The 24,437-nt window shown below is 42.3% G+C and overlaps 1 long non-coding RNA gene across 3 annotated transcripts in view; it reads left to right on the forward strand.

The window, feature by feature from the left end:
• LOC110348936 (uncharacterized) overlaps positions 1-24,437 on the forward strand; it is a 122,803-nt gene that overhangs the window by 39,166 nt on the left and 59,200 nt on the right. The window contains exons 4-6 of one of the 3 annotated variants that reach the window (XR_015446324.1): positions 23-2,141; positions 2,772-2,872; positions 7,670-12,810. The exons of the other annotated variants lie outside the window; for them this stretch is intronic. This is a non-coding gene — a long non-coding RNA (uncharacterized LOC110348936). Of the gene's footprint in view, positions 1-22; positions 2,142-2,771; positions 2,873-7,669; positions 12,811-24,437 lie in introns of those variants that run through there. 3 annotated transcript variants of the gene reach the window in all.

Consider the following 24,437-nt stretch of genomic DNA (forward strand, 5'->3'; position numbering starts at 1 on the left):
ACATGACGTCACTGTCCTGCAGGAAGTGCAGTGTGCATGAAGGTTTGTGCAAGTCACTGAGACCATGGTTACCCTGGATCACCGGGCTGAGGGCTCATTCCAACTCTGAAGATTGCTGTTCTTCATCTGAAAGTCTGTCATGCTTCCAAACCTATCAGCTCAACACTGGGTGGGTCCACAGAGCTCAGGCAAGTCTCAGCTGAGATCATCGCAACCCCAAATGACCTGAGCCCTGGGTATGCCACCTACCAAGAAGGTGGCAGCTTGGACACTTGTTTCCTGGGCCACAGGGGGCAGGAAGACAGGGTTGGTCTGTGGGACTCTGAAGCTGGCATTTTAAAGATGCTGCAGAGGGAAGTCCTGGCCATGTTTGTTCCACCATGGCAGGTATGGTGGGGAGAACAGGATGGCTCCTCCTGAGCAGATCTAAGGATCAGCAAGGGAGAGGTCTTCCCGGGAGGGCGTAGGAGCATCGTTTAATGAGGACGAGAGTGTGTGCTCCGGCCAGAGTGGACGGTAGGTGACTGAGGTGCTCCTCTCCAACTGGGTCATCCTCACCAGGCTCTGTGAGTGGGATCATCTGAAGCTCAGTGTCCTCACTCTGGAAATGACAACACTGCCTTCCTCGCCACCTCCAGGGTCCTTATGGGACCCCTAGGAGTGAAGGTGATTTGAAGGTGTGCTTTGTTCTGGCAACGAAGGCAGGGTTCTTCTAAGAGGTGGATCGTTAGGACTGGAGGTGGGCATGGCAGCCCTGCATGCAGCAAGGTCGCCTGAAGCCACAGCAACCCCAGGGAATTTCCTCTAAATGAAACTGTGTGTCTAAATGAAGTTTCTGTTTTAAATCAGACAGTGACCTAATTACTGCTGGAGTTTCTTGGATGTTTCCCTGTATACACTGGCAAATTGGAGAAGAGACTGACACACTTGAGTTGCTTGGTATTTAGAGCAATTGACAACCCTGTGGAGCCAGGCCAAAGCTCTGAGCATGAATTAAGTCTGGTGCTCCCTGGCTCTGTGTCCTCGGGCGAGAGACAGCTGCTCCTAGCTTCAGCATCCTCCATGGAAATGTGGATGCAAGACCTGAGATCCAGCAGAGAGAGGAGGCGGGCCTGTGGTAGCCCATCTGTGGGTCCTGCAGGAAGGCTGGAGGGGCAGTCACTGGAAACCCACTATGCCAGTCTTGAGCCAATCCCCAGGACCAGAGCATCCCAGGCACTGGTTGGCTTTGGTTTTGGATCCTGCACTCTACTTCTGAAGCTAGTTGGTGGGGAGCAAGTCCCTGGGCTGAAGGGAATTGGGCAGGAAGCTTTGGGGACAGAGTTCACAGGACCTGGCCTCATTGACATAGATGTGAGCAGAGTACCTATCCTAAAATAATCCTTTCTCTCTGTGGGGCTTAGGACCTCAACATTTCAGCACCACTGTTGAAATCTAGTTCCAAATTCCGTTATGGCCAATGAATGTACAGACTAGATAAACTAGAGGTACCCATTTCATTAACCTTTATTCATATTTCTCTCATCTTCTCTATACAGAAAACAACTAAGTAGCATAAACATGAACTAATAACAGATAAAATAAATGAAAATAAAAAGTATCCAGTCAGGGCATAAACACTTTTCTTGTGGTCCTGTAGCAGGATAAGCTGAACTCAAATACCCCCAACTGAGCCTCTGTTCCTCCCCTTCCAAATGGAATTTGTCTGTGAGCCTCAATCCTAACATAAAAAAAAATAAAACACCATATCATTTATGTTTTAAGCTCAATAAGTGATAAGAAATCAGTGAGCAGCATTTGCTGACCTGTGGCCACTTAACCACAAATGTTCTTGCTTTCCTTCTCCCCAAGAGTGCAGCAGAGTTAATATTCCTGTTGTTAAATACCATTTAGTAATTGTCTCTGCATGGTACTGAGGGGCTGTTAGAAAACAAGTGACTCAATCCAGCAAATCCTTTTCCTCCTGAGTCCCAGGTGCAGTCCGTTGGAGAAGGCCGTGGGCATGTCAGCGCCTGAGAGAAGAGAGCTTCTCTGTGGGAAAGGCTGAGGGTTCTTTCCTCACACCTGAAGAGTCAATATCCCCACTAGGGATAAGTCTTCTCAAAGAAACATCGAGACTCTTAAGTTTAACCTCACCAAAGGTACAAAGATTCAGTCGTACAGGAGAAATGCATTTTTGAGATCTACTGCAAAGCATGCCAAGTATAGCTAATAAGAATGTGTTATATACTTTAAACTGGTCAATACATTTCAAATGTCCTCAATACACACAGTAAGTATGTGAAATGATGACCATGTTAATTTGTTTAGTCATCCCACAGTGTATACAGATCTAGAAACATCACATTGTGTTCCATAAATATATGCAACTATTACACATATACTGAAAAGGGAACACAGATGGTGGAAAACTATTGTAAAAAATGGAAAAGCAAACTGTCTCCCCTAATTAGTGAAGGATTTGATAAAAGACAAGTTGAAGTTGTCTCTCAGTCACAGTGAGGAAGGACCTTAAAATGTGTTTTGTGTTTTTCTTGTAAGATAATAGAAACTTATTTTTTGTCTTGCTTTATAGAGTCATGATAAACAGTTTACCCTATGTGATCTTAGAACAAAATAATAGATTTGAGTGTTTTGTAATTTGAAAGAAACACTTTAGAAGTCAGCACTTTATATTTTTGAATCCTGCAGTGCTATCGTGGGTGCTGCCTTGTACTGGGGATTATTTTGCATTATAATAGTTCAGCAAAGCACCTCCCTTGTATTTGCAGCTGCACTGATGGGCTTCCTGAGGGCCTGATCACCTGGAGCCTGCCCTAACGTCACAGCGTGTCCTTGCAGAATTTGATGTGGAGAAAAGACCTAGAAAAAAGTAATTACAAAAATTCTCAAGGATTAAAAAATAAAGCATGTTTTTCCATTAAATTCACCCGTAAAGAGATGAGCCCTTCTTTCCTTTGTGTTTACACCTTGATGGAGGTTTTTAAACCTGCCACCATCTGCTGAGGTGTTCTAGCCTCCAGTTTGGGGCTGGCAGGTTTCAGGCACAGAGCAAAGGAGAGGGAAACACTCAGACTTGCCTTCCTCCTGGACCGGGATCCTCATCCTCCATCCCCACATTCACCACACTCAGCGAGACCACCCAGTCCACTGATGAGAGTTTGCAGGGAGGGTGGAGCTTGGTAAGAAATTCATCCACACTCTCTGCTTAGAAACAAAACTAGGCTAGACCCTTCCTGTCCTGCAAGGGACGGCAAGACACAGACACGTGAACTTGCAAGTGGGAACGTACTGAGGAGGCTGCTCACCCACGTGGAGCACACAGTGTCCACCCGGGCTTCCAACAGGACAGTACTGGAGTGGGAGTCCAGAAGGATGAGCACAGTTTGCCAGGAAGAAAACAGGCTGAGAAAAAGATCTCTGTGTCCCTTCTCGGTGGTCTTTGGGTTTTCCCCTTTAGTCCTCATTAGCACAGCATGAAGTAGAGGACTGTTTTGTATTTATTGTGTAAGAGCACTCAACATGAAATCCCTTTCTCAACAAATTGTCAAGTGTGCAGAGCAGTGTGGTTGACTCTAAGTACCATGTTTTACTCTAAGTCTTGAGAACTTTCAATCAGGCGTAACTGAAATCCGACGCTCCTTGGTTCGGCTCTCTCTTCTTCTCCTGTCTCTTCTGTTACTGCTGACAAGCATTTGACCCGTTTTCTATGACTCTGACTGCTTTGGATAGCTCACGTAAGTGGAATCATGCAGTATCTGTCTTCTGTCAGTAGTTTATTTCATATATCATATCCTTAACCGTATCTATGGTCTAGTGGATGGCAGAATGGCTTGCTCTTTAAAGGCAATTTCCTTACCCGTTCACCCGCCCGCGGACCCTAGCCTGAATCCATCATCTTGGCTATTGTGAATAGCAATGCACACAGGGAGGTTGATATCCTGATTTCAGTTCTTTCGGGTAAAGATCTAGAAGTGGGGTGACAAACAATGTGGTACTTCTATTTTTAATTTTTTGAAGATTTTCCATACTGCTTTCCAAAGTGGCTTCACCGCTTTAATTTTCACCATTTTATATTCCCACTAACCATGTAGAAGAGTTCCAATTTCTCCACACCTTCACCAACACTTACTGTCTTTTCAAATTTATTAATAATACCCCTCCTAACAGGTGTGTGGTGATATTCATGGTGGTTTTGATGTACATTTTCCTGACGATTAGTGACATTGAACCTCTTTCCTTATATCCATATGTCACTACTATGTCTTCTTTGAGATATGTCTGTGGAAGTCTTGTGTCTCTGTCAAATTGAGTTATTGATTTTCTTTGCTCCTGAGAATCATCTCAGCTCTGGACTGTGATCTCAGTGCTGGTGGCGTCTCCAGCACCAGGCACGTGGAGGGCTAATTCACATTCCAGTCATTATTGCTGGTTTGGATTTCAATTATTTTATGCAGCTTCCCCAGAGTATTCCTCTCAGTCGTGCTGGATAATCAGGTTTAAGTTTTAATTAAACAACTGTCATTTGCTTGCTAGCTCTGCGGTAACTTCATGTTATATTAAATTTTCATTCGGCCTGGGCTGGATAAAAAGATTCTGTCAGACAACAAAGAAAGGCTATTAGCAGGTTACAGACGCAATTAGGCAGAGGTTCTCCAAAGTGCTGATAGACTCATGTACAGAAGAGAGATGAGGTTTAAACTCATAGAACCATGCCTCAATGTTGCAGCCCTGCTGTGAGAATAAGCCAGGGCTGGCTGAGTTGTGGAAGCCTAGAGCAGAAGACAGAAAACATTTGTAGGTATTGAGTTTTCTTTTTCATCTTTTTTTCATTCCCTTATCTTTCTCCATCTCACTCTCCAAATCAAATTACGTGCACTCCAGGAAGTTTGACTTTGTCCTAAAGCTCACTGATGACATCTTCCTCCTCCTCCTCCTTCCTCTCCCTCTTTTCTGTCTCCTCCTCTCCCTCCCTCTCCTCCACCTCCACCACTGGTGACATCTTTAGACTCCTCTTTTGTTTAATTTGGAATAGTTTCTGTTGTCATGTTTTCAGGTGTACTAATCTTTTCTTCTGTGTTGTCTAATCTGCTATCCATCTGTTTATTTCAGTATAGTTTTCATTTCTACAAACTTGGCTTGAGTCTTTTCTTTTTCTCCCAGGTATTTACTTATTCTTGGAACATTGAGGATAAAATTATGATAGTGGCCTTGTAGGATATTTCCTACATCTGTGTCTGTACAAGGTTGATCTCTAGTAATTGTTTTTCTCCTGTACACTCATACAATTTCCCTTTCTTTTTAAATGTCTGGTAGTTTTTTATTGGATGCAAGACAATGTGGATTTACCTTGCTGAGTGCTGGATATATTTGGATTCCTATAAATATTCTTACAGCTTGTTCTGGAACAAATTTAAGTTACTTGAGAGCAGTTTGGCCATTCGGGATCTTGTTTTATAATTTATTACATAAAAGTGGGCAGCTTTTTGTCTGGTCCAGAGATAATTATTCCCCACCACGGAGGCAAGCATCTTCTGAGCATTTTACCATGTGCTCCATAAATCACAAGCTGGAAACTTAGTCTGCAGTAATTAATGTAGTTTCTCTGTTGGTTGAAAATGTCTACTGGGGAAAAAAACCTAACATTTGTATTTTTCTGTTCCCTAATGCCTAGAGCAATGGTTTTGCAGGGAGTTTATTAGTCAAGATACTTTTAGTCGCAAAAGATGGAAAATTCATTTCACACCACTTTAAAGAAATCGTCCCATACAGCTGGCAGCAGTTGTAGCCATTGTAGACCCGAGATCCAATATCTCAGATGTTCGCTAGGATGTGGCATTCTCCATTTCATAGCCCTGATCTTCACTTGGAACTGACTCAGGAAGGTTTCTACCTGTAAAGGCTTCTAGCACCACCCCACCCGAACCCTTAGACTTTAGAAAGCCAAGTGGGAAAATAATTTAAATGAATTTTCTCCAAAATAATTCCAGCCAAATTTCCACCATTTAATATAGTCCTATATCAAATATTTAATTTGTATTAGATCACAGTCATACCTGAACCAGTCACTCTGGTCCAGGGAATAGAATATCCTAAGGTGTGTCTCAGCAAGCATGCATCCCGTGGCCAATTGGAAACTTTGTCAATGGCACGAGCCCTACCAGGATGCAGGCATGACTACCAGGAGGACAGCACGTGGAGGAAAACCACAGTGTTGCTACCGAAAGATGCAGAGAAAACTGTCTCTGGGTGGGCACAGCCCTCACTGCCTGTAGGCACTGACTTAGCCCATTTGTCCCGAGATCATTAGGGCATCCTCAGCTAAGTGTGCACAAGATGTTTCTAGGCTGTTCTTATCTTTGTCCAATAGTTTTGTTACTTTTTCCTCATCCCAACTTCCCGGGCACCTTGATTCCACCATAACATTCAGATGCTCACATATTATTTCCCGGAGGGGGCTGGAATATTGGTGGGTATAGACCTGCCTTGTTTTCCTTTGGATTTCCTCCCTGCATGTCCAGAAGGGAGCCTGAAAGAGTGTGCATTCTGAGAACATTTGGTGAGTGAATGAATGAGTGAGATTTTTATATGTGTACAAATGCCAGTACTCTCTCTTCCTAGACTAATCGTCATTGTGTTCAAATACTCATTCCAAAATCGCTATTTACTGCTGACAAGGAGCAATTGAGTGCAAGTTTAAAATCAAATCATCTTTAAAGTCGTGAATGATAGTCATAAAAATCCAAAAATATCCAGCAGCCAATAAAGTAAATCCACAATGTCTTAAGAATATCCAATTAGTAATCATGTATAAAATATCTTTTCTGGGAACATAGCATTTTATGTATCCTAGGTAATCAGAATATTTATAGTGTTGATGCCTTCTATCAAAATGTCCCTCTGTTTTGTAGAACCTCATGAAAGAAGATTACTGAGTGCTGCATGCATGGTTATACACAGCCCAGGCATCCACTTCTAGCTTCTCTGTCCTTCGCTCTTTCCTATTTGAACTCGCTCAGTCATTCCTCAATTTCTTGAGCTATATATTAATGACAATAGCTGAAAATATTGTGAATTTACTGTGTACTAACAAAGCTAGACACACTTTACATGAAGTAACTCCTTTAATATCCTCAACAGGGTTTTATGGGAAGTGCTATCCTTACCCTCACTGACATGAAAGGAAAACTGAGACCCAAGGACATAAGGTCCTTACTTGACATTGTCCAGGGTCACACATGTAATAAGTGGCTCATGCCAGAGTATGTCAATTGACCTCTCTGCCTTTGCTGCTTGCTATGGACGTTCACTTTCTCATACTCCCTTGTGGTGGGAAGTGGTCATGGGAACCACATATGGCTCAAGAGAAACAGTATGAAGTGTGCTGAGCTCACTTTGGGGAGTCTTCCAGTTTCCCACTCTAAAGGGCCTAGAGCAGTGGGGATGATACACCCTGCCTGGCACCCCATCCTTCTGATGTTAGCTGTGAACAGTTCCCTGGGTACTGGGCGGCATCTTGTTCCCTAAACCAGTTACCAACCAGATACAAAAACGCCGTCTTGACCTCACTGGCCACTCAACCCAACATTCCTCCTCCCTTCTATGTGGCAAAAGGAACTTGTTTTAATTTACTGCTCTAACTGACTCTATCCAATTTTCTCTACTGCAGTTAAAGACAACTCATGCTGTGAGCCTGGATCCCAGCTCGGACCATTGAGTTCCAGAGCTCCTGTTCTTAATCTCTAATCCAAGTCCTTGTCAAACGTCAGGATCTGAGGATTCTGGGGGTTGGGAAATATGTGATGTCTACCTGCGGGAATCTCGCAGGCCAGTGTATAACATGATAAAACAATACTATGTGTGTCATTACAAATTGTGGAAATGATTTGCAGAGAAAAATTTAATGTGAGGAGAATAATAATTTCTGGAGAACTCAGAGGAAAAGGATAAACTGATTTTGTTAACTTTTTTTTGAGGGAGGCGCTCACTCTCTAGTTCAGGCTGGGCTTGAACTCACAACTGTCCTCCCGCTTCAGCCTCCTGAATGCTTGAGATTACAAGTGTGTGCCGCCATGCCTGCCTATTTCTTAACTTTCTAAAATCCCCTGCTTTGGAAGTTTTGGATAAAGACTGTGTCTGATAGGGCGAGGGGGATTTTAAATTGCTATTGGGGAATTCTCCTGCAGAGATGTTTATATTCTGTGACTGGCCCTCCTTTGTTTTGTTTTTGTTTGTGTGTATGTGTGTGTGTGTGTGTGTGTATGTTTGTTGCTGTGCTTTTTAATCTGAGCTAATAACAACACTACATTCATTCTATTAAAAAGCTTACACAAGCAGACGGTCATTTCCAAAGCAGATGTTCTGCAGCCCCTTTGAAAAGTGTTGGGCACAGCACAGCCTCATGGGTGGTGTGTGTGAGACACCTCTGTGAGGACTTGGTGAGCCAAGCAGGCAGTCTGCAGCTCATGACACACGGCGCTGCTTCTGGTGACTCTGTTGGGACATCCTGCCACCTGCATGGTCATCTTACTGCAGGGTGTAGTGCACCCAGGGGTGTGTCACATTCCATGGTCGGGATGGAGGTTGGTACTGTATGGTGACTGCATCAGTGACTCGCCCTCCCTCCATGGAATCTCCATGCTGGCACCAAGCATCTGCTTCTGCTCCTCCTGGAGAGCAGGATCTATGAACACAGTCCGTGCCCCTCATGGAGAGTTTGCCTCGGTTCCTCTTAATGAAGTGGCTGCTGGGGTGGTAGCTTTGCTCCCAAAGTCAGACTCTGTGGTCCGGGCATTGTGGACACACCTCCCTCCACCCTCATACATTGTGTTCTTCCCTTCCTGAGTCTACTCTGCCTGAGCCCCAGTCCTCTGAAGACCTGGGCCAGGGCAAGTGCATGAGGAGAAGGCAGCTGATGCAAAGACTCTGCTGAGCAGTGGCTGTGGTTGGTGACTCCACTTCCCCCCTGGAGGGGAGGACCCTGGCCCTGCACCTGGAGAGGAAGTGACTGTCTGCAGCCCTTCCTGAATGCATTCACACGCCATGCGTTTGCCATTTCCATGAGTGACTTTTATTTTCTTTTATTTTATAAAAAGTTTTATGAGTACATGCTGATGATATTACATGACAAAGGAATTTATTTTGCTAAGTTTATGCAAATATTTAATATCTTAATTGTTCTCAATCCTATAATCCCCTCTCCTTTTCTCCTCTCTCGCCTGTTCCCTTCCTCATCTCCAAGGAGTCTACCACCTAGTTTCCCATCCTTGCTACATTTCTTATTCTGTTTATTTGTTTGATTTCTCATAAAAGAGAAATCACAAAATACTTAATTTTCCAAGTCTGGCTAATTTCACTCATCATGGTGGTTCCAACCATTTTCCTGCAAATAACATGATTTTATTCTTTTTATAACTGAGTAACATTTCATGTTGTATATTTTCTACATTTCCTTTATCCACTCATCTGTTGATGGGCTTCTAGGCTGCTTTTACAGTTAGCTATTATGGATTGTGCTGCTACAAACATGATTATGCATGTGTCACTGTAATATGCTGCCTTTAATTTTTCAGGAATATGCCTGAGAATGGAACAGCTGAGTCAAATGGTATTTCTAAGTTTAGTCTTTTGAAGACTTAATAATAATAAACTTTAGCTTAATTCCAGAGTCATAATACCTGGCTTATAATAAGTCTTATGCTCCTTTTTTTAGTATACATTAAAATAAAATAAATAACCATACAAATGAAAGGGTGTCCACGTCTCCATTGATGTTAATTTAAGTACTAACACATTTTCTTCCTGCAGTGGGAGGATTCCTCATGTTTTTCATTGTACCTGACCTGGTTTATGCCTCTAAACTCATTAGCATCCAGTTCATGGCTCTTTTAAATTCTTTCCAAGGATCTGTTTGAACTGCAATATTTTGTGTTTCTTCCTAGCTTTTATACATATTCTTTGGGCTTTTCCTTTTGTAGCAGAACCCTCAGAAGTTAGTTCTGAAAGAAAAGAACTTGGGCTTCAGAAACATTCATCCTTGTTTTTTAAAAAAGCCCTTTAAGCTCCATTTACTCAGTCATTTTAGAAAAAAAAATAATAACATTATGAAGGTCCAAGTCTCCTCACATTTCAGCTGCCCCTGTACAGAGGGTGAATTTAAATGTCCCAATCTTAAGAATTTCAAGTTAGATGGAGAAACCTTGAAGTTTCCTCCTCCAATATGAAAAAGTTAATGGGAATTAATTTCTTCATGCCGTGTAAAAGTAAAACTGGTGACTTATGAAGAAACTGAAGCTCACAGACAGTCTTGGTACAAGGAAGAATATTTTTTAGAAATGCTGCAAAGTCACCTTAACTTGAAAACCCCAACCGCGTGTGACATATTGCTGATCGCGGGGATTTCATTCTTCATGAGGCCAAAGTTGAATTAACTTTACAGCTGTCTGGACTCTCCATATATCTGTGTGTTCTTCAAGGCTACACAGATGGAGAAGCCTGAAAACACCCCAGGATTCGGAGAGATCCGCACCCCATGAGGCCATCAGCTCCAGAGGGGAGCAGATCAGTCAGCTATGGGTGAACTGCTGTCTTCGGCTGCCTGTCCTTGCCTGCCTTCCTACAACGTCACTTTAGAAAGGGGTCAGGACTCACTGCACCAGGATGGAGTTGGCCTGTGTGCACCTTGAGGACTCACTGGGCCCTTTGTCCCCCCAATGCGAAGAGCCTGGCGTGGATCCGCATGCGGGGACCCTCACTCACACCCCACAAGGGGCAGCCACGTGCTCGTTGGGCTTTGTGTCATTGTTGCCTCCTTTGTGGTCGCCTTCTCTGATGCTGAATCTTACGAGCCCACTTGACTGGGTGTGGGTGCTGAGATGGAGGACTAAACACTGCTCCTGGGTGAGTCTGTGGTCTGTTTAGCTGAGGTGAGCCTTTGAAGCCTGCAATCCTAAGGTGGTTTCCGCCAGTGAGGGTGGGTTTTGTCCCGTTCTTTCTGACCTGGATGGAACAAAGGTGGCTGGGGATGGAGTTGGCCTTCTCTGCCTGAGTGCTTGGGCTGTGGCCTCCAACTTTTGCCTTTGTACTTGGACTAACATCGGCACTGCTCACGTGCACAGCTGTCAAATCAGACCGGAAATTACAGCTGGAGCCTTTCAGGGTCTCCGGGGTGTGGCTGTCTCCCTAATCGTCACATGAGCCGATTATAAATCTAGTCCTACTTGTACATTATGTGTCTGTTGATATGCAGACTGTCCTCAACACACAATGGTTTGACTTTCAAGTTTTGAACACTGTGATGGTGTAAAGGGGATATATGGTCAGCAGGAACTATACTTTGAATTTTGATCTTTTCCTACACTACCAGTGTGCTGGGAGGCAGCAGCAAGTTTGGGTTCCAGTCAGCCAGGGGGCCATGTGGTGGGAGCTTTGTGGATTAGTTCAGGGAGAAAGAGTCAATAAAGGCGCTAATGTAAATTGCAGTAGTATTGAAAACATATCTTTTGTGTGTCCTGACCTTAAGCATTTTTGTGTGTGTGACAGAGAAAACAGTGTTTACAATCCAAAATTTGCAAAAAAATGCTCTGGCAGTCTGGGATCCTGAGCTGACTCTAGTGAACAAGGGGTAAAAGTGAAGTTTCGCAACTTGAGAACTTTACTACTTCACGTTAGTATATATGAAAAAATTAACTATAATCTTCAGTGTTGTTAATTGGTGTAGCTGTCAGATTTTTATTGATGGGATTTTGCTGAATACTTGTCAAGAGACTTCAAGAATTAAGGTCTATGTGTTCTTTATTGTTCTCATAATGTTTTTTAAATAGACAAATGTTAGCTTCCTCTTTACAGAGTGATGTACACAGAGCTTTGGGGACTACTTTGACTGAATGGATATCTTCTTCCCAAACCAACTATGATCTAACAATTTTGATTGACTTACATTTATTGGGTGTTTATTATGTGCCCGATACTATTATACACATACTAGAAATACTGACCCATTTAATCTACACAAAAAGCATGTGAAGCAGACAATGCAATTTTTACCACACAGCTTATAGATGATGAACCAGAGGCTCTGATGGATTAAATAGCTCAGCCAAGTCACACAGCGCATGCATGGCGGAGCTGGGGTTCGCAATGCGCTTGCTAGCTCCAGACCAGTTGTCTGGAACACAGGGCAGTGATGAGTGCCACTCTATGTGGCTGTGTGGGGCAGAGACCTTGTTCTTATGGAAGAGTAGCAAAGTTCAAAAGTAGTTAGCAGCAAAATTCTGGTCTTTTCCCCGCCATGTCATGCAGAAGGCAGATGGATGATTACTACTTTTCCCTGACAAGTTTCTTGGAATGCTTTCATAAGAGGGAGGAACATGACTGATTTCCATGGTGTGATTATAATGTGATAGATGAGCACAGAGTTCTGACTAAGTGGTAGGCTCATGTTTTTGTGTATTAGTTTCGGATTGTTCATCAGGAAGTTGTGGCTTCTAGTGTCTCAGAAGTCTATCATACATTCTTAGCAGAGGATGCCTCTTTCATGCTAATGGAATAATAGAAGTGCGCTCGTGTTCACTTTGCTGATAGTGTCTGTCGATTTATTTCTGCAATAATTCAGCTTCTCAGCTTTCAGTATCAGTATCGGCTGAACTAGGCACTAATGAGATGATAAAGGGCTCAGGAAAGAGCATTTGCATTTGAAAGCTGTCCCAGCCCCAGGGCACCGTGCACTTTCCAGCGTGGTCTGAGGTGGGCACAGGAAGGCAGGTGTCTTCTGCCAGACATGCTTTCAGAGGGGTCTAGAGTTGCCTGCTCAGAGCCTAGTAGGTCCTGCTGTGATCCCTGGAGAAGTAGCACTGGCCTTGGAATAGCAGCGAATTCTTGGGGTTGATGTGCAGCAGCTATGAAAAAGAGCTTTGGCACCCATGTTTTCTTCAATGGGAGGATTTTCAGAGATCTGCCAGAGAACGGTGGGTGGGCCGGGGCTGGATCCCAGTTTCCCCTGACTCCAAAGCCTCCTGTTCTGCTATGATAAATGAAGTCACCTTCCATCACCAGCCCCACCTGACTCCAAAGCTTCTTGCTTTCCCATGACAGAGGGCATCATCTTCTGGTGCCAGGGTGCTCTCCTGAAGGAGCACATGTGCTCCTAGGCCAAGTGAGCACGTATTTTCCACCTTCATGATATTGCTGAGTATGTAAAAGGCACCCCCTACCACCCAGGCAGGAAAGTGGATGATGACAATACACAAGACTGACAAGGTCCCTGGTCTCCTGGACCTGCCCCTTTCAGGATAAGGATAGATCAATAGAAGGATAAATGTATGGGTGTACTCACCTGGTATTGAAAGCATCAATTGGCACAATAGTACTCACTCTATAAATGCATGTGGAATAGAGCTGGTGGAGAGAAGTAGAATTGAGGAAAGACTGATGCCCACTCAGTTCCTGCAGCATGCTATGTGGTACAGGAGGCTGCCCTCTATCCATCACTTCTGCTAGCATTTGCTAAGACTATTCAGCCCACAGGAGAGACACTGAGAGGTGTTCAGGATAGACACAGGCAGGACCTGAATGTCTCAGTGAGTCCAGGTGTCTCTAGACTACTGCCATACCATCTTGGTGGTGGTTATGTTAAACCTGGAAAGATATTTAGGGATTACCTCCGGGTAATGTATGAAAATGCCATTCACTTACAATATAGCTGAGAAGACAAGTGAGAATGTAGTCCCCATCCTGTCTCTATAAACTTCTCCTAGGATTAGAAGAAGAAAAGGAAACAGGCAGCTCTGGCCATTAGGATGTAAAGAGTTTAGTGAAGGGAGCCAGCCAGGAGAGGAGGCTCTTTCTTAAGAAGAAAAGGTCTAAAGCAGTAGTGGAAGTGGGATGGGAAAGGGAAAGGAGAGAAGGGAAAAGAAAACATATGAGAAAAGGGAAAAAATGGAAACAAAGTCTTTGTAAATAGGGAGGGGTGGAGGGGGTGGAGGTGGTGAAGGAGGGGCAGGGGAAGGGGGAAAAATAAGGACCAAGATACTCATGTACAGGTACAAGATCCCAGTGACGAATGTAACTGTACTGTACACCTAGAATGTATCAATAAACTTAATGGGAAAAAGAAAAGAAAAAAGCAGGAGAGGCTCTTTCTGAACTTGCCAATTGATAGCCCGTCAAGCCAGAAAGAAGAGTTTTGTACTGGAGATTTACTATGCTGTTCACAAAAACATTTCATTGTCCACCCGGGCACTTCCTTTAATCATGTCTCCAAAAACAGAGTGGCTCCTATTTCGCGGATCAGGTTCTGTCCCCACCTCTCAGTGTCCCAGAAACCTTGTCTCCTGGAGGTGGTCTTCCATCCACACATCACAAGCTTCCAAAGTCGGAAGGCTTCCCTCCCCCGTCAAGTGAATCCTTGAGACAGTTTAGCAATGAATCTGGAAGCTCTTCGGAGCGCAATTCTGATGTTGCAAATTTTTACTCATCTTTGGAGATGAAAAATGAGAAATGATATAAATGAGAAATGATATAAAAGTTATTCACCTTCCAGAGAGCAAAAACTAAAACCAAACAAGAAACGAGTTTAGAGTGATGTCAGAATAAATTTCTTTCTCAACCTACCAACTATCAGACTTTTAAAATATACCAATATAAGTTTTGTTTTTCCTATAGAATTTAGCTTACAATAAAATTGGCCATACTCTCTGTAGGAGAAGGTGGTTCAATTTTAAAACCATGCTCTATTACTGAAATATCCAAAAGATTTACTTTGCCTTAAATTAAGGGTACCTCTTCTCACAGTTGCTATGACAATGCCCTTAGCAACTGTGATTGTAATGGCTGCACCAATAGCATTCTTGCTGTGAAGTTTCCTGAGGAGGCCTCATCTATATTGAAGTTAAAAGCTGCTTGGGCTTGGATGACTGGAACATCCATGATTGTGGAAAGATGGACTCCAATTAGGTTGGGAACCAAAATTAATTTGGGCTCTCTTAGACCCTTTGATGACCAATGCTTCAAATTTAGTATCTGACCCCACATTGTCATGACTAAAGATAAACTTAATGTTATCAGTAAACTGAGCCAGCCTCCCACCTCCACCCACCCTGAAGCTGAGAATTCTCTGAGACAACATCTAAAACATATAGAAGAGTTTTCCTCACCCTTTACAGCCAGACTATCTGATGTTCCCATCAACGTCATTGGCAAAGATATTGATTTATGATTCCCTTTTGTGCTGTGACCATAATAGTTTAAATAACTTCTGCCATAGCACATGTCATTCAGGATAACAAGAATCCATGTTTCCAGGCCAAGGACACTTGAACTTGGCTCAGAATAAACTATTTTTTTATTTCCTTTCAACCAGAATCTTTGCTTTTATTTCAACATTACCTTGTGACAGACATGGCACTCAGTATTTTCCCTTTCTATCTCACTTGACCTTTCAAATCAATCTGTGGGTCAGACTTGAACATTGTTCACATTTCTCATATCAGAGCGATTACTGGGATAAGGAACTCCAAAGAGTTCTGCACTTGATCTTAGCCAAAAGGCCGAGAAGCAATCCAAATAGTTCTGGATGTCAGAGGTCTGAAATTAGCCACAGTGGACTCAAATTAACCTGTCTGCTGCCATATTCCTTCTAGGGGCTGCCTGGGATAATCTGTTTCCTGACCTTTCCTTATTTCTAGAGCTGCCCAGATTTCTTGGCTCAGAGACCCTTTCTCTATCTCCAAAACAAGCAATCAGGTTGCCTCTTGCTCATGTTCCACCTCTCTGTTTCCCCCTGTTCTGTCTCCTTTTTCCTCTTAGAGGTACTGGAAACCCCTGTAGTTAGGTTCTAGTACCCTGCCTGGTACATGATGCAGGCCTGAGAAACAAATACACTAAGAGCGAGAAGTAAGAGAGACAATGCAGGGTGACAGCACGACAATGCCAGTACAACAGTTAAAGGTGCTGGCTAGTCCCAGGCACTGACTTTTATTGGCAATCAATTGGGGTAAAGGCAATTTACATGCAGTTTCTGTGGAAATTAATGTAAACAAGGCTCATGAAGGACAAGACAAAGCATTCTCGAATTAGGAACAGAATAGGCAAAATATATGATTATAATTAGAACATTGTCCTTCTAGTCTGAAGGTTTTAGTTGTGGGAATGGAATTTGGGTGCGAGTTACTCTGACCTTGGCATGCAGGCTTCGGGTGGACTCACTTCTATAAACAAGCCAGTTGTGGGGTTAGCTCTTCACAGCCTGACTTGGGCAAAATCAATATCACAGTCCACTGCAAGAGAAGACACCTACGATTACACTGAGCCTACCTGAAAGACATGGGACCACCTTCCCATCTCAACATCTGCTGATGAGTAAACCTAGTTCAATGTGCAGCCTCAGCTCCTCCATGCTAGGCAAAGTAAAACATCCATGGGTTCTGGAGATTAAGTTGCAGAAAGCTATGAGGCTGTGGTACTGGCATTATTCTGCATATCACAAATACAGAACAAATTTTGAAGCCCAGGAGAAGCAGGGCTCGGGTTCTACTAAAGTCAGTAAAAGTACATGATACCCACACGGGCTTCCATGCTAATTGCTGACCACCTCCAGGAATCCTGCCAATTGCATCTGAAAAATTCACACCTACTGCAGCTGTATGTCCTTGGCAGAGAGTAGGTCGTTGCTTTGTCAGGACATCTGACAGCTAAGGCTAACTCCTGAGTCAGGAAAAGGTAGCTTTCCTTAAATATACCTTCTTCTCTCCTTTGCACAAACAACCATTTTATAGGAAAGAATACTTTTCTGAAATGGAGCCAAGTCAGTGGTGGGTGGTTTAGATTTGAAAAGTACTCACGAAAGTCTCATGTGCTCAGAGGTGAAGCTTTTGGAAGGTGATTGGATCACAGGGGACTCTGCTCATCAGTGGATTCATTCAGATGAGTTTATGGCTCAGTGTGCTGGAAGGAGGAGGGGTCTGGGTGGAGTATATGTCTCTCTGGTTCTTACTGTTCTATTTGCTTCCTGGCTGTCACACATTTGGTGGCTATCCTTTGCCTGGCTCTTTTGCCATGCCATTTCTGCCTTGGATCCAGTTGACCATGGACTGAACTCTCTGAATCCATGAGCTGAAATAAAACTTTTGCCCTTTAAATTGTGTATATCAGGAACTTTGCCCCAACTATGAAAAAGTGACTAATACTAGAGGCATCTACAGACCCTCAGAAACAAGGCTACTCTTCCCCTGCTGCTGCTTCTATGGCCATACCCAATGCGCTGTTGAGATGGCTGCTGTCTGAATGTTCTTGCCCATTTTATGTCAGTGCAAGGTCAAAAGAGAGAATCCACAGAGGTGCTTAACAGCTCCATATAAAGTTTAGCAAACGGAGCCCAGCTGTTAATGAGAGCTGCTAACCAATAGCTTCTATCCAGCAATGATGGGCAGAGGTTGCTTCTTGCTGTCTTCTAATCATGTCGGAAATGTTCTCCTGACTTAGTGAACTCACACTGTAGACAGACACCTACGAACCCACTGAGTGGTTCCATGAACAAGAGGAAAATACACACTCTTCCATTTTTGTTTTGTGTATTACAAATAACTTTAGGATCTACTGTCTTGTTTATCCTCCTGGACATGCAGTGCTAGACCCTCATTGGGTAACTTAAATGTTTATTGATCAATGAGTGCAGGCATTACACTGTATTCTTATAACAACCTGTGAGACTGGCTGAGCGATTTCTCTCTTACCACCTGGAGAGGACTTTGTGGCTGAGCATTGACTTGCTGGAGGCTCCCGAGTTGAGGGCAGGACTTGAACCCTCATCTCTGTGTTAGAGGCGGAGGCAGTAGTGGTCACAGGAGAGGGATCTTAGCCTGATCTGCTGAGTTTGGATCCCAGGTCTTCATTATGTCATCTGTGTGGCAAGTTCTTTGAGCTTTGAGTCCCTCAGTTTCCTCTCCTGCAATTTAGAGGTGGTAATGTCACCGACTTAACGTTCTTGGGGATGAATGAGCTAATATAGCGAAGGCGCATGAGACTCTTTCTAGGACTGAATTAATATATAATATTTTCAGTATAAACACAAGCTCTTGTTCTCCTGCCAGTGTCTTTTCTCTTGTATAATATGGCCTCTCTGGAGAGATGATGCTTAGAGAAGTAAGCATGTGACGTTCTTGCCTTATATCCAGTCCCACGCATTTCTCTCTGGAACAATCCTTTGCCTCTTCCTTGGCTTCTGCAGAGGCTGCATTCTGGGGTTGCCATGTGATGCAGCCCAGCCAGCCCTCTGTCTCCCTGACTGCTTAGCTCATGCAGGGGATGTGATCCCAGTTTTACCATTTGAAGGCTTTGCTAACAATTCTAGGGAAATGGGAAGCTCACTTAATCCTCAGATTTTTAACCTGAGAAGTTATAACTCTGGATCTGCTAAGGTACCATCAAAGGAGACATTATGATTTTCCTAATAACTGTAAGGCGCCAACCAAGGCTAAAGAGATGGAAACGCCGGAACACATTACTTACGAGCAAGAAGAGAGGATGCGTTCAGCTCAGTGTGAAAGCCAATTATACCTAAAGTAATTCTAATTCTAATACAAGCATTGAATCATCAATGCCTTTTCTTCTTTCTTATGGACTTCCACATAAATAGATCTCCAGAACATACACGGCCAGGGCAGTCATTCACCACCTGCAAGACCTGAGGCCCACCTGCCCCAAGTCATGGAGGGATCACTGCCTCCAAATGAGCTGGCTGTGGGTACAGGTGAACAGGTAGGCCAGAAGACACTTACCCTGAGGAAGGAAGTGGGCTCCCAGGGCCACAGTGGAGCATTCCTATGCAAGAACACTAGTGAGGTGGGGGTGTCAATGAGAGAAATGAATATATAAACTCGTAGTGAGATCAGGAATGCCTGATGTTAACAAAGGGAACTTGAATGCACAGCAAGACCACTGCAGTTCACAACATTGTACATGCAGTGGACATCTGCTGGGAGAGAAGATTTTAAGTGCTCTTCCCATAAAATAAAAGAAAGGCAATTATGTTGAAAGATGTATCTGTTAATCTTCTGGACTACAGTAATCAAGTATATGTACATCAAAACAGCATGCTCTATACCTTACAGATACACAAGAAAGATAGGAAAAAGTGGAAAATTAGCCCTACTTGGCATCAGGAAATTAGGCACATCTCCAGTTAGAAATAATAAAGGTCTACACTACTGTTACAAAGAACAAAATAATACCAAACACTTAAAACGCATGCACTACGCAATTACTGTGCATGAAATCCTCTCAAGAATTGTCAGATTGGATCAAGTTTGAGTGTTTTACTTTAACAATTTTTGAAAGACAAGGGAAATAAATAAGGAGCAAAGTAATTCTGAGTCTAGTACCAGGCAGCGAACAGAGCATCACAGGGGGAACTCAGGGCCTTAAAGAGGAGAGGGAGCTGCGTTTTGAACTGGGGGAGGGGGGGCTTGCAGTGATTCCTGGGAAAGTGGAATCACCTCTGGATCAGCACACATAATCCCAATATTCTGCTTCTCTGCTTGATCTTCCTCATCCTGTCCCTATGGAAACTCTTTTTTTTTTTCCCCCATTCCTAGCCCTCCCTTCACGCCCTCCACCCTTCCCTATTTACAAAGACTTTATTTCCATTTTTTCCATTTCTCATCATTTTTCCTTTCCCTTCTTTCCTTTCCCCTGCCCCTCCCAATTTCCCTACGCCTTTGGACCTTTTCTCCCTATTTTGCATTGTCGATTATTCATTCTAATCATTGGTACACTTTAGGTATACAATAGAATGACATTCGTCATCGGAAATTTGCACCTTTACATAATCTCTCTTGGTTCTTATTTTTCCCCCTTCCCCTGCCCTCCCTTCAGCCCCTCCATCCCTCCCTATTTACAAAGACTTTGTTTCCATTTTTTCATTTTCTCATATTAATTCCATTCCCATCTTTCCTTTCCCCTACCCTCCCACTTCCTTCCCCTTTGCCCCTTTTCTTCCTATTTCACATTATCTATTATATCTTTTAGTCCTTATTTACACTTTCAGTTTCTCACACTAGAGAAACTATTCAGTATTTACACATGTGTGTCCTATTTATTTTACTTAAGAGTATCGCCTCAGTGTGCATCCATTTAGCTATAAATGTCTCTAATTTCTCATTTTTTATGGCTGAGTAGTACTCCATGTTATTAAAAAACCCCACATTTTCTTTATCCAGTCTCCAGTTGATGGGCAACTGGGCTGCTTCCAAGTTGAGCTATTACAAATTGTGCTGCTATAAACATCAGTGCACATACATCGTTGTGGTATGATTCTTTTAATTCTTTGGGGAAGATACCCAGTGGAGGAATACCTGGGTCAAATGGGACTTCCAGTTCTAGTTCTTTGAGGTATCTCCATACTGATTTTCACAGTGATTGCACCAGTCTACACTCCCACCAGCAGTGGAGCAGGGTTCCTCTTTCCCCACACCTCTGCTAGCATTTGCTATTGGTTGATTTCTTGATAGCAGCCATTCTTTCTGGAGTGAGGGGGAATCTCAGCATTGTTTTTATTTGCATCTCTCAAATGACCAGTGATGTTGAACATTTTTTCATGTATTTATTTGCTATTTCTACTTCTTTGTCTGAGAAATGTCTGTTCATTTCAGATGCCTATTTTCAGATTGGGTCTTAAATTTGGGAGGTCTGATCTTTTTAAATTCTTTATAGATTTAAGATAGTAGACCTTTGGCTGAGGAAAAGCAGGTGAAGATTTTTTTTCCCACATTGTGGATTGTACTACTGGTGGTTTCTCTCGCTGTGCAGAAGCTTTTAAATAAGAAGAGATCCCACTTGTTGATTGTTTGTGCTAGTTCACAGGCAACTGAGGTTTTGTTCATAAAATCTTTTCCTACACAAATGTCTTCAAGAGTTCTACCTAACCTCTGTTCCAACTGGTTCAGCTTTTCTGTTTTAATATTTAGATCTTTAATTCATTTCGATTTTAGTCTAGTGCATGGTGAGATATATAGGTCTAGTTTTAATCCATGGCAAATTGAAATCCAGTTTTTCCAGCACCATTTATTAAAGAGGCTATCTTTCCTCCAGTGAGGGTGTTTGGCTCCTTTATCAAAGATGAGATGGCTGAGTGTATCTGGAGTTGTTTCTGCAACTTCTAATCTGTTCCACTGATCCTCAGGTTTGTTTCTTTGCCAGTACCATGCTGTTTTTATCACAGTAGCTTTGTAGTATAGTTGCAGGTTGGGGGTTGTGATACCCCTTGCCATGTCTCTATTACCTAGAATTGCTTTTGCTATTCCAGGTCTCTTCTTGTTCCAAATGAATTTTTGGATTGTTTTCTCAAGGTCCATGAAGAATGCTGCTGGGATCTCAATTGGATTTGCATTGAATCTATATAGCAGTTTGGAAGTATGGCCATTTTCACTATGTTAATCCTTCCTACCCAGGAGCAGGGGATGTCTGTCCATTTTCTGATATTTTCTTCAATCTCTCTTTTCAGAGTGCTATAGTTTTCAAAGAAGAGGTCCTTGATTTCTTTCGTTAGGTTGATTCCTAGGTATTTCAGATTTTTGGATGCTGTTGTGAAAGGAATTATTTGCCCTATTTCTCTCTCAGTGAGTCTGTCATTCGTGTAGAGAAAAGCTATTGATTTTTGTGTGTTGACCTTGTAACTAGCTACTCTACTGAATTTGGTTATTAAGTCTAGAAGACTTTTGGTGGTGTTTTGGGGGTCTTCTATTTACAGTATCATGTCATCTGCAAATAATGAGAATTTGACTTCTTCATTTCCTATCTTTATTCCTTTTATTTCTTTCTCTTGTCTAATTGCCATGGCTAATGTTTCCAAAACTATGTTGAACAAGAGTGGTGATAGTGGACATTCTTGTCTTGTTCCTGATTTTAGTGTGAAGGATTTCAGTTTTTGACCATTTAGTACGATATTGGCTGTTGATTTTTCATAGATGGCTTTTATCAGTTTGAGGTAGAGACCATCTATTCCAATTTTTTGTAGGGTTTTTATCATAAATGCATGTTGGATTTTGTCAAATGCTTTTTCTGCATCTATGGAGATAATCATATGGTTTTTGTCCTCGGCTCTATTGATATAGTGTATTACACTGATTGATTTGCATATGTTGAACCATCCTTGCATCCCTGGGCTGAATCCCTCTTGATCAGGGTGTATGATCTTCTTGATGATCTTCTGCATTCTATTTGCCAGTATCTTATTAAGGATTTTTGCATCTATGTTCCTTAGTGAGATTGGCCTATAGTTCTCCTTTTCAGTTGGGTCTTTCTCTGGTTTGGGGATCAAGGTGATGCTTGCTTCCAGGAATGAATTTGGGAGTATTGCTTCCCTTTCAATTTCATTGAAGAGTTTAAACAGTAGTGACAATAGTTTCTCTCTAAACGTCTTGTAGAATTCAGCAGTGAAGCCATCAGGGCCTGGACTTTTCTTAGTTGATAAGTTTTTAATTATGTTTTCAATTTCATTGGTTGATATTGGATTGTTTAGAATTTTTAGGTCCTCTTCGTTCAACTTTGGTAATTCATATGTATCTAGGAATCTGTCCATTTCTTCTGTGTTGTCCATCTTATTGACATATAGGTTCTGGAAGTAGGTATTGGTGATCCTCTGGATTTCTTCTGGGTCTGTTGTAATTTCACCCTTTTCATTCCTAATTGCATGGATTTGGGCCTTTTCTTTCCTTTTTCTGATAAGGTTGGCTAAGGGTTTGTCAATTTTGTTGATTCCTTTGAAGAACCAACTCTTGGCTTCATTGATTTTTTTGTATCATTCTCTTAGTCTCCATTGCATTGATTTCTCCTCTGATCTTTATAATTTCCTCCCTCCTATGAGCTTTGGATTTGTCCTGCTCTTCTTTTGCTAGAAGCTTGAGGTTCAGCATCAGGTTGTTTAATTGGGCTCGTTCTGTTTTCCTAATATGAGTATTCACTGCTATGAATTTCCCTCTTAAGACTGCTTTCATTGTGTCCCATAGATTCCAATATGTTGTATTGTCATTGTCATTTAATTGAAGGAACTGTCTGATTTCTTCTTTAATTTCTTATGTGACCCATTGGTTATTCAAAGTGTGTTGTTCAATTTCCACGTGTTTATGAAATTTTTCCAGTTTCTTTTGCTATGAATCTCCAATTTCATCACACTATGGTGTGATAATATACAGGGGATAACTTCAATTCCTTTGCACTTACTTAAACATGTTCTATGTGTGAGTATGTGGTCTATTTTTGAGAATGGCCAATTTGAAGCTGAGAAGAATGTGTATTCTGATTTTATGGGGTGGAAGACTCTGTAAACATCTGTTAAGTTCATTTATTCAAGAGTTCGATTGAGTTCTAGTATTTCATTACTTATTTTTTGTCTAGTTGATCTATCTATTTGTGACAGTGCGGTGTTCCGGTCCCCCACTACAATTGTATTAGTGCATATATGACTTTTCATGTCCATTAGTATTTGTTCTATATAGTTGGGTGCACTAGTGTTTGGTGCATAGATATTTATGATTGTCATCTCTTCCTGTTGGATTGTTCCCTTTACAAGGATGTAGTGTCCTTTTTCATCTCTCTTAATCAGTGTTGGTTTGAAATCTACTTGATCTGCAAAGAGGATAGCTACTCCTTTTTTATGGGTTCCTGTGGCATGGAGTATTGTTTTCCACCCTTTAACTTTCAGTCTATGAGTTTCATTTTGAATTAAGTGTGTTTCTTGTATGCACCATATTGTTGGACTCTGCTTCTTGACCCATTCTGCCAGTCTATTTCTTTTGATTGGTGAATTGAGACCATTAACATTGATGGTTATAACTGAAATGTACTGACTTGTCATTGCTATGACTTTTTCTTTTTGTTGGGTTCTCCCCCTTTCCATTTAATTTCTTGTCATGCCAGATGGGTTCATTCTGCTTTGCTTCCTGGGGTTGTGATCCTCAATGTCTGTTCCTAGGACATTGTGTAAAATATTTTGGAGTGCTGGTTTGGTATTCATGAAGTTGCTAAGGTGCTCTTTGTCATGAAAGTGTCTTATTTCTCTCCATTAATTTTGAAAGATAGTTTTGCAGGGTACATCAATCTGGGTTGGAGGCTATTTTCTTTTAGGGCTTGGAATATGTCACTCCAAGCTCTTCTTGCCTTGGTAGTTTGTGTTGAGAAGTCTGCTGTGATTCTGATGGGCTTTCCTTTGTATGTGATTTGTTTCTTTTCTCTCACTGCTTGTAGAACTTTGTTCTTCTGTTGAGTTTCTGGAATCTTAACAATTATATGCCTATGTGTAGATTTTTTTTGATCAAAGCTATTTGGAGTCCTATATGCCTCCCTTTTCTGTATGTCAAGTTCTTTTCCCCTCCTTGGGAAGTTTTCTGCCATTACTTCTGTGAAGAGTTTTTTAATGTCATCTGCACTCTCTCCTGTTTCTTCAT

This window comes from Heterocephalus glaber, unplaced genomic scaffold (genome assembly GCF_053883595.1).
Source record: "Heterocephalus glaber isolate CG9 unplaced genomic scaffold, H.glaber_assembly_v1.0 deba00001687, whole genome shotgun sequence".
NCBI classification, from domain to species: domain Eukaryota; kingdom Metazoa; phylum Chordata; class Mammalia; order Rodentia; family Bathyergidae; genus Heterocephalus; species Heterocephalus glaber.